Here is an 8,465-nt window from a genome sequence, read left to right on the forward strand (position 1 = left end):
TCTGTTGTTCCCCTCTATGTGTCCATATGCTCTCACCACTCTGATTTTGTATTTGTAAGTATTTCTCCTTCTCACATGTTGCTTTTAGTTTGCCTTTTCCTCCTTTTTCTTTTCCAGTTTAGTTCTGACTATATTCAGTTATTTATAGTATAGTGTTCATGACTGTCATGATAATCACTGGTCCTTATGAGTCTCCTTAGTTTCTGTATCTGTTATATATTTATCAATTATTTCCAGCACCATTCATTTACTTCCTTCAACCAAACTTCCAAGTTGCATATAGATTTATCTATGATATATAATAGTATTATATGTGACTATAACTTACAATTTAAAACAATGGTGTTAAACAAATTTTCTCTATTGTACTCTTTCCATTCAAATTATGTATCTTGATATTCATGTTGCTATACAGTCTAAGTCTATTCCTTCTATCCTGTATATAGTATCCCAAAGCATACATATGGCACATTTGCTTATCCAATACACCTAGCAGCAACAAACATCTGCATATCAGCCTCCCTGCACACCATGGGAATGTGTCCCAGGAGTAGATATCCAATAGCAAAATGACTATGCTTTGCAATATGCACGTATATCAACTGATTTTTTTTTTATTTAATATTACTCTCACTCAGGGATTCAACTTCTTCCTGGTTTAGTCTTGGGAGAGTATGTGTCCAGGAATTTATCTATTTCTTTTAGATTTTCTAGTTTATCTGCATAGAGGTGTTTATAGTATTCTCTGATGGTAGTTTGTATTTTTGTGGGGTCGGTGGTGATATCCCCTTTATCATTTTTTATTGCATCTATTTGATTCTTCTCTCTTTTCTTCTTTATTAGTCTTGCTAGTGGTCTATCAATTTTGTTGACGTTTTCAAAAAACCAACTCCTGGATTCATTGATTTTTTGAAGGGTTTTTTGTGTCTCTTATCTCCTTCAGTTCTGCTCTGATCTTAGTTATTTCTTGCCTTCTGCTAGCTTTTGAATGTGTTTGCTCTTGCTTCTCTAGTTCTTTTAATTGTGATGTTAGGTGTCAATTTTAGATCTTTTCTGCTTTCTCTTGTGGGCATTTAGTGCTATAAATTTCCCTCCACACACTGCATTAAACGTGTCCCAGAGATTCTGGTATGTTGTGTCTTCGTTCTCATTGGTTTCAAAGAACATCTTTATTTCTGCCTTCATTTCGTTATGTACCCAGTAGTCATTCAGGAGCAGGTTGTTCAATTTCCATGTAGTTGAGTGGTTTTGAGTGAGTTTCTTAATCCGGAGTTCTAGTTTGATTGCACTGTGGTCTGAGAGACAGTTTGTTATAATTTCTGTTCTTTCTATGTAGCACTTTCTAATTGGTTCTTGTTGATATAAAGAATGTTGCTGCTCTCCACACAGCATTTTTACAACTGGAACTTTTTTTAAAAAAATCTTATTTTTTCATGAGAAGTACTTTGATTATTTTGATTTTTCAATGTAAATAATCAAATGACATATAATTTGAAAATAAATTGTCCCTTCCTCTCAAATCTTGTGGATTTTAAAAATTTCTTCCTGTTGTTTTGCAGGATCCATCTAAAATCTCTCCATTTATTATTATGCTTGCTATAAGGTTTTAGTGTATATCTTCTCCTAGATTAAAGAATTTCCCTTTCTGCCTATTTGAGGGTGGAGGGTGGAGGGTGGAAGGATCAGGAAAAATAACTGATGGGTACTAGGCTTAATACATGAGTGATGAAATAATCTATACAACAAACCCCCGTGACACAAATTTACCTACGTAACAAACCTACACATGTTCCCTTGAACTTAAAACTTAAAAAATTAAAAATAAAAGAATTTCCCTTTATAATCCCAGCTTTCTGAGAGCTTCCTATCATCTATTTTTTTTATTTTATTGTGTTTTTATTCACCTATGGAATTGATTGTAGTTTTTTAGTCTTTTTATGATTAATTGCACAGATAGTTTGTATAAATGTTTATTACTTTTGCTGCTAACACAAATGCCCATGATAGAAAATGTACAACATATAGCCAATTTTTAAAAAGAAAATAGTCACTAATAATCTCAACACTCAGAGAAAATGTCTTAATGATTTTGTATATTTCCTTCCAGGTTTTTTTTTCTTATTTACGCACATTTACATATTTTTTAGATAAAATTTGGAGTACATGTGGCCTGAGAAGCTTGCACTCTTTTGTTCATTTAAAATTATATTGTGAAAATTTTGCAGAATCATTGCTAGTATTATACGTGTGTAGCCTGTATCAAAGATATTTCAACAATTGCATATATTAAATATTTAGGTTGCTTTCAATGCTGATACTTAATGCTCTTTACATAAATGCTTATTAAAACAAGTCTGTTGTTCAAAAACCCTGGATTTCTAGGGAACATATTTATTGAGACTGTGTCATATGAGTTTTCAAAAATTTCCTTAGAAATAGTACTAAGTTCCTTTTCAAAAATATAATAGCAAATACAGCATTTAGCTGGGCATGGTGGCATGCACCTGTGGTCCCAGCTACTCAGGAGGCTAAGGCAAGAGGCTCACCTGAGCCTGGGAAGTCGAGGCTGCAGAGAGTCATGATCATACAACTGCACTCCAGCATGAACGACAGAGTGAGACTCTGTCTCAAAAAAAATTTTTTTCAGTTATACGTATATAATATATATTATACATTTATAATAGCAGTTAACAATGATTCCAGCCAAATACAAGAGTGCTCATGTAATCATACTTGTCAAATTTGAGTAAGTGCAATAAAGAAATTATTAACCAAAATCTTACTTTCTCCTACCCATAAATATGACACTATTTTACAGTTTGAAAGAATGTTTAAAACAGAATTACATATTCATAAATGTAGAAATGAAATTCAATGCTAAGTAGTCTAAATGATGCAGTACTTTGAAAACTATTAATATATTTGTTGTCTCAGCAAAAACATATATCAACAATAACTAGTTAATACATTGACAATTGCATTTAATATTCAGTAACCTGGCTCTCTCCCTCTAACTCTACATAATCTGAGTTTTGGCCCTTTTTTAAATAGCTATTCTCTTTCACTTGTGTCTTTACCAGTACTGTTTATATTTTCAGTTGTTCAGAGACCTAACTTTTGGCTGTATTTATCATCTGTATTTCTTGTTTGCTTCCTGTTACATTAGTTTCTGCATTTCTCTTTAACATTTTCTTCCTTCTGCTTATTTTGGCTTTATTACATGAGTCTCTTTTTACTTTTTAAGATACTTAGCTTTGAATGTTAAATCTTTTACCCCAATGTGGGTATTTAAGACTGTAGACACTCTCCTAAATATGACATTAATAGCAACCTACTGGCCGGGCGCGGTGGCTCAAGCCTGTAATCCCAGCACTTTGGGAGGCCGAGACGGGTGGATCACGAGGTCAGGAGATCGAGACCATCCTGGTGAACATGGTGAAACCCCGTCTCTACTAAAAAATACAAAAAACTAGCCGGGCGAGGTGGCGGCGCCTGTAGTCCCAGCTACTCGGGAGGCTGAGGCAGGAGAATGGCGTGAACCCGGGAGGCGGAGCTTGCAGTGAGCTGAGATCCGGCCACTGCAACTCCAGCCCGGGAGACAGAGCGAGACTCCGTCTCAAAAAAAAAAAAAAAAAAAAAAAAAAAAATAGCAACCTACAAACTTTTAATGATAAATACTACTAAAAACACACTGTATTACATTATAGACTGGGGGCTATTAATGCTCAGAAATTTAATGAGGTTTATTTTATACCCTATATGAAACATGAGCTATTTTAATAAATTTTCTGCATAGGCTTGAAAATAGTACATTCTCTAATTCTTCAATTTAATATTATGCATGTCAGTTTGAACAAGTTTAGTAAGTATGCTGTTCAAATTATCTGCAGTTTCATTGGTTTTATTATACACCTAGTTGAGCAGTTACTGAGTTATTTTAAAATATTGTAATATGATCGTAGATAGTCCTTGTGAGTTTATAAATATCGGCTTTATGTATTATTAGACTAAGTTATTTAGTGTACACCAGGTTAGGACTGTTGCATCTTCCTGGACTATATAACTTTTTACTATTTTCTAATGATTTTTGTCGTATATATATATACATGTATATATTATCTGTGTCTGTGTGTGTATAGAGAGAAAAATGTAGATCCCTCTTAGAAAAAAATATAAAATTGTATTCTTAATCCTACTTGACAAACCTTGTATGTTACTTTCATCCTTTCACATTTATTGTAATTAACAACATATTTTAGTGTAGTGTTGCCATTCATATTGTACTGTTTGTCTTCCTATTTCAATTTATTTTTCTATGTTTCTGACTACTTATAGATTGATCAAGAGGTTATATCCTTTCTTTTATTCCACTCCTACAAATTAATAAAATATACTCTCTAAACTTTTTTTGTGTTCGCCTTAGATATCTTAACAGGCACACTTAATATATAAATTTAGTGATCTTTACCTTTCCTTCAAGCAACAGATGGATCTTTAATGATTTAACTCTGTTCATTCTTTGCCAATTTATGTTATTTTTTCCAGTATTTTAGTTTCATCTTTTACTTAAACCCCGTAAGTCAGATATTATTTTATGATTTCATAAGGTCATTGCTAATTTAGGTGTACCTATATATTTTTCAACATCTTTGCTCATAATTTTTTCCCTTATTTTTAGCATCTTTAGATTACTTTCTTTTGTATCAGGCCAGTGATGTATTTTTAAAACTTATTTTTATGTTTAATCTAGCATTTTTAAATTAATGGATCTCCCAGAGTAATTAGACTCTTGTTTTATCTGAAATTATTTATATTCTTTACTTTTTTAAATTATTCAAATAAGTTTTACTTGAAAACCAGACGCTAATTTTTAAATACACTATTTGATTCAATTAGCTAATATATTATTGAAGACTATTGCATCTATGTTCATAAATGAAATTGGCCTATAATTTTGTACAACCATATCTAGTTTTGCTACCAAATTCTGCTATCCTCAAAAAACACTTCCTGCTTGTCTTTCACTGAGCCTATTATTTAATTGAACTATGAGAAAACATGCAAACCTAAAATATGAAGCCAAGTAAGGGATAGATAGAAATTCGAGGGGGTTTAGAAGTTTAAACAGTGCTTGACCAAAAAAAAAATGAGCCAACATTTGCAAAAACAAATTTTACTGACATTCCCAACTTACTGTTCTTCATTATGAAATGTGAGTCGATTATATACCAACTTTTTAGGAATATCAAATAATAGGAGACAAACTTGACTGAAACTTTTACTGTTTTATAAACTAGGAAAGATTGTCAAAATGTATATGTTCATATAAATATAAACATAAATGTATATATTTAGTATGTTAAATATTAACAAAATTTGTTGTATTATAAGCATAAATTATAAGATATATATTTAGATGAATGCTTGACTACATTCATCTAAGTAGAATTACAAATTTGGGAAAATAGATACTGCAGAGTATGGCTTTTCCATTTCTTAAAAAAAAAGTATTGAACTCGCTCTTAGAAGAGTTTTAAAATTTCCAGCTGATATTCACAAAGGCATGATTTAGCGCAGTATTCTCTTTTCCTGTGTTGGCACAGTATCTGGCATGTGGAAGTTACTATGTATTCATATACTTTTATTGTGATAACATCCCTCACTTTTTCCCTAGCCTTAGAATAACGGTCAAGAAACTATTGTATTTTTCCTATCATTGAACTATTCCAGAGATACTGGTACTTGTTTGATCTCTATCTCTTTCACTCACAAAGCAGGAAATTGTCTTCTTAACCTCAGTTTTTCTTCTTGACAATAAAAAAGCTATTTACAGTATGACATAATATATTGACTCATTAATTAGCCTTAACTGATCACAATTGATTAGTTTGACAAGCAAATGACTTAATAGAAACAATTCTATAAGCAGTGATAAATAGAACTAAAAGTATAAAATTATGAATGTGATTAAAAATACTTTCACCATGATCAAAAAAATCAAATAAGAATACAGTAGGTGTTTAGTTTTAAGCTCTCTATGTAATAAGTGGATTTAAAATATTTTCTTTCTTTCTTTGTTTTGTTTCTGATGCCAGGCCTGGAGTGCAATGACGGAATCACAGCTTATTGCATCCTCAAATTCCTGGACTCAAGCCTTCTTCTTCTCAAGCCTTCTTCCTCAGCCTCCTGAGTAGCTGGGACTACAAATGTGCACCACCATGCCCAGCCAATTTTTAAAATTTTTTGTAGCTACCAGGTCTCACTATATTTCCCAGGCTGGTCTCAATTTCCTGGACCCAAGCAATTATCTTTCACCACTTCCCAAAGTGTTAGAATTACAGTCATGAGACACCATGCCCAATAAAATATATTTTCTTATTGTTCTGCAACAGGTAGGTGGATCATTAAATTTTGTGATTAATTTTATGAGGAGAAAAGTAAAACTATAGCAAATAGATATTTGCTGAAGTAGTAAATAGAAAACTCATACTCACTTGCAAGAGAATTCTGGAAACCAACTGATAGCTTTAACTCTGATTTCTTTCCCTAGATAACTTTTATTCAATACATGGAAAGTAAAACAACTCAGGTGGAAACAGATCAAAACATTTGAAGAAAGTAATGTCATCGAATTTATGAGAAAGGAGCGCTGACTAGTGAGAGGGAAAAGAAGAAAACAGTCAAGAATTATGTGCCTAAATACTTCACCCTGAACACTATTCATGTTATACAATGAAAAACTGTGGATGAATCTTGACATTATTTATCTGGCTTGATATCTCTCTCAATACAACAGATTTTGAAAGCCGACTTCTATTTGAGGATATAAATACATATTCTTCCTTTTTGTCCAAATCAAGGAAGCATCAAGCACTTAAATAAAAGACACTAAAAATTGTCACTGAACATATCACACAATATAAGCAGCAACTCTGATAAACTAAATTGTCATTTTTTTAGATTTTTTTTAAGATACAGGTAGAAGCATGGATCCAAAGTAACACACCAATGTATTACAGATGTCAGTTGTTCTAAGTGTAGTATAATGAATATCCCATCATTATCATCATCTTCTATTCTCTAGGTACCATAGAAAACCAGAATTAAGCAATCTTTTACATTCCATATGTATTTGTCTTGGAATTATTTTGATATAATGGAATTTGGTGGTTAAGGATATGGCTTGGCCGGGCGCGGTGGCTCAAGCCTGTAATCCCAGCACTTTGGGAGGCCGAGACGGGCGGATCACGAGGCCAGGAGATCCAGAGACGATCCCGGCTAACACGGTGAAACCCCGTCTCTACTAAAAAAATACAAAAAAACTAGCCGGGCGAGATGGCGGGCGCCTGTAGTCCCAGCTACTCGGGAGGCTGAGGCAGGAGAATGGCGTAAACCCGGGAGGCGGAGCTTGCAGTGAGCTGAGATCCGGCCACTGCACTCCAGCCTGGGTGACAGAGCAAGACTCCGTCTCAAAAAAAAAAAAAAAAAAAAAAAAAGGATATGGCTTGACCCAGATTATCCCTGTTCAAATAGTGGCTTCAACATTTCCTCACTGTGTGACATGCTCTGGTGAATTAATTTGCTCACTGTGCTTCGGTTGTTGAAACTATCAGGAAACTTTTTTTCTTAATAATGGTACCACCCTTAAAGGGTCATTTTGAGGGTAAAATAAAGCATATCAAGTGCTTGGAGACATACAGCACTTAGAAAACAAATTTTGCTGTTTTATTATTGTGAATACTTGAATACATTATTATTTTTTATTACTATTAACATTGTTCTTAATCCTTAACTTTTCCCCCTTTTTGTCCTTCCTGGGAGATAGAAATATTAACAATTTGAGGTTGTTATGACTGTGGTGTAACTATACAACTTGCTGATTCTGAAATAATTTATTCTTTTTCACTCTCTACCCCTGGAGTCTATATCAAGTTAAAGTCTCTTGTTTTTGAAAGTAAAAAAAAAAAAAAGATATACATAATGAATAAATAAAGCATATAGTTAATATTTCACAACTAACCTTTAGCAGAAAAAGACTGTCAAATTATCTTCCATGTAATTCATCACTGTCCTTTATTTTCTGAAAAAGTGGAGAGATGTCCTTGATCCACACAGCTTCACAGGACATATTTGATTAGTTCCTAAGGATACACATGAAATGTCAAGGAAATATTACTACTAGGGATTTTAATACCTTAATGAGATCCTTTTATTCTCCCTTCCTCTGCTCTATTACCTTTTCTTATGGATCCCAGTTGCTTATTACTTTGGCAACAATAGATGATGTTACTGATGTGACTACAGAGTCTCTAGACTAAAATTTAAGTTCTTTAGCTGATGATAAAATTGTCAGAAATTCATTGTAACAAAGATGTTCATTTTTTCTCCCACTTCTTTGCTCTTAGGACCTTTACAAAGGCTTACTCTACAACCTCCAAGTCCCAACCAGAAACTTGAATTCAGAA

At 33.1% G+C, this 8,465-nt stretch overlaps 1 long non-coding RNA gene across 1 annotated transcript in view; it reads right to left on the reverse strand.

Moving 5' to 3' along the window:
- The window catches only part of LOC102130640 (uncharacterized), a 50,565-nt gene extending 42,422 nt beyond the window's left edge, over positions 1–8,143 (reverse strand). The window contains exon 1 of the long non-coding RNA XR_010587580.2: positions 8,021–8,143. This is a non-coding gene — a long non-coding RNA (uncharacterized lncRNA). The remainder of the gene's footprint in view (positions 1–8,020) is intronic.
- Between the last annotated feature and the right edge of the window lie 322 nt (positions 8,144–8,465).

The sequence above is a fragment of the Macaca fascicularis genome, chromosome 6 (assembly GCF_037993035.2).
Source record: "Macaca fascicularis isolate 582-1 chromosome 6, T2T-MFA8v1.1".
In the NCBI taxonomy this organism is placed as follows: Eukaryota; Metazoa; Chordata; class Mammalia; order Primates; family Cercopithecidae; genus Macaca; species Macaca fascicularis.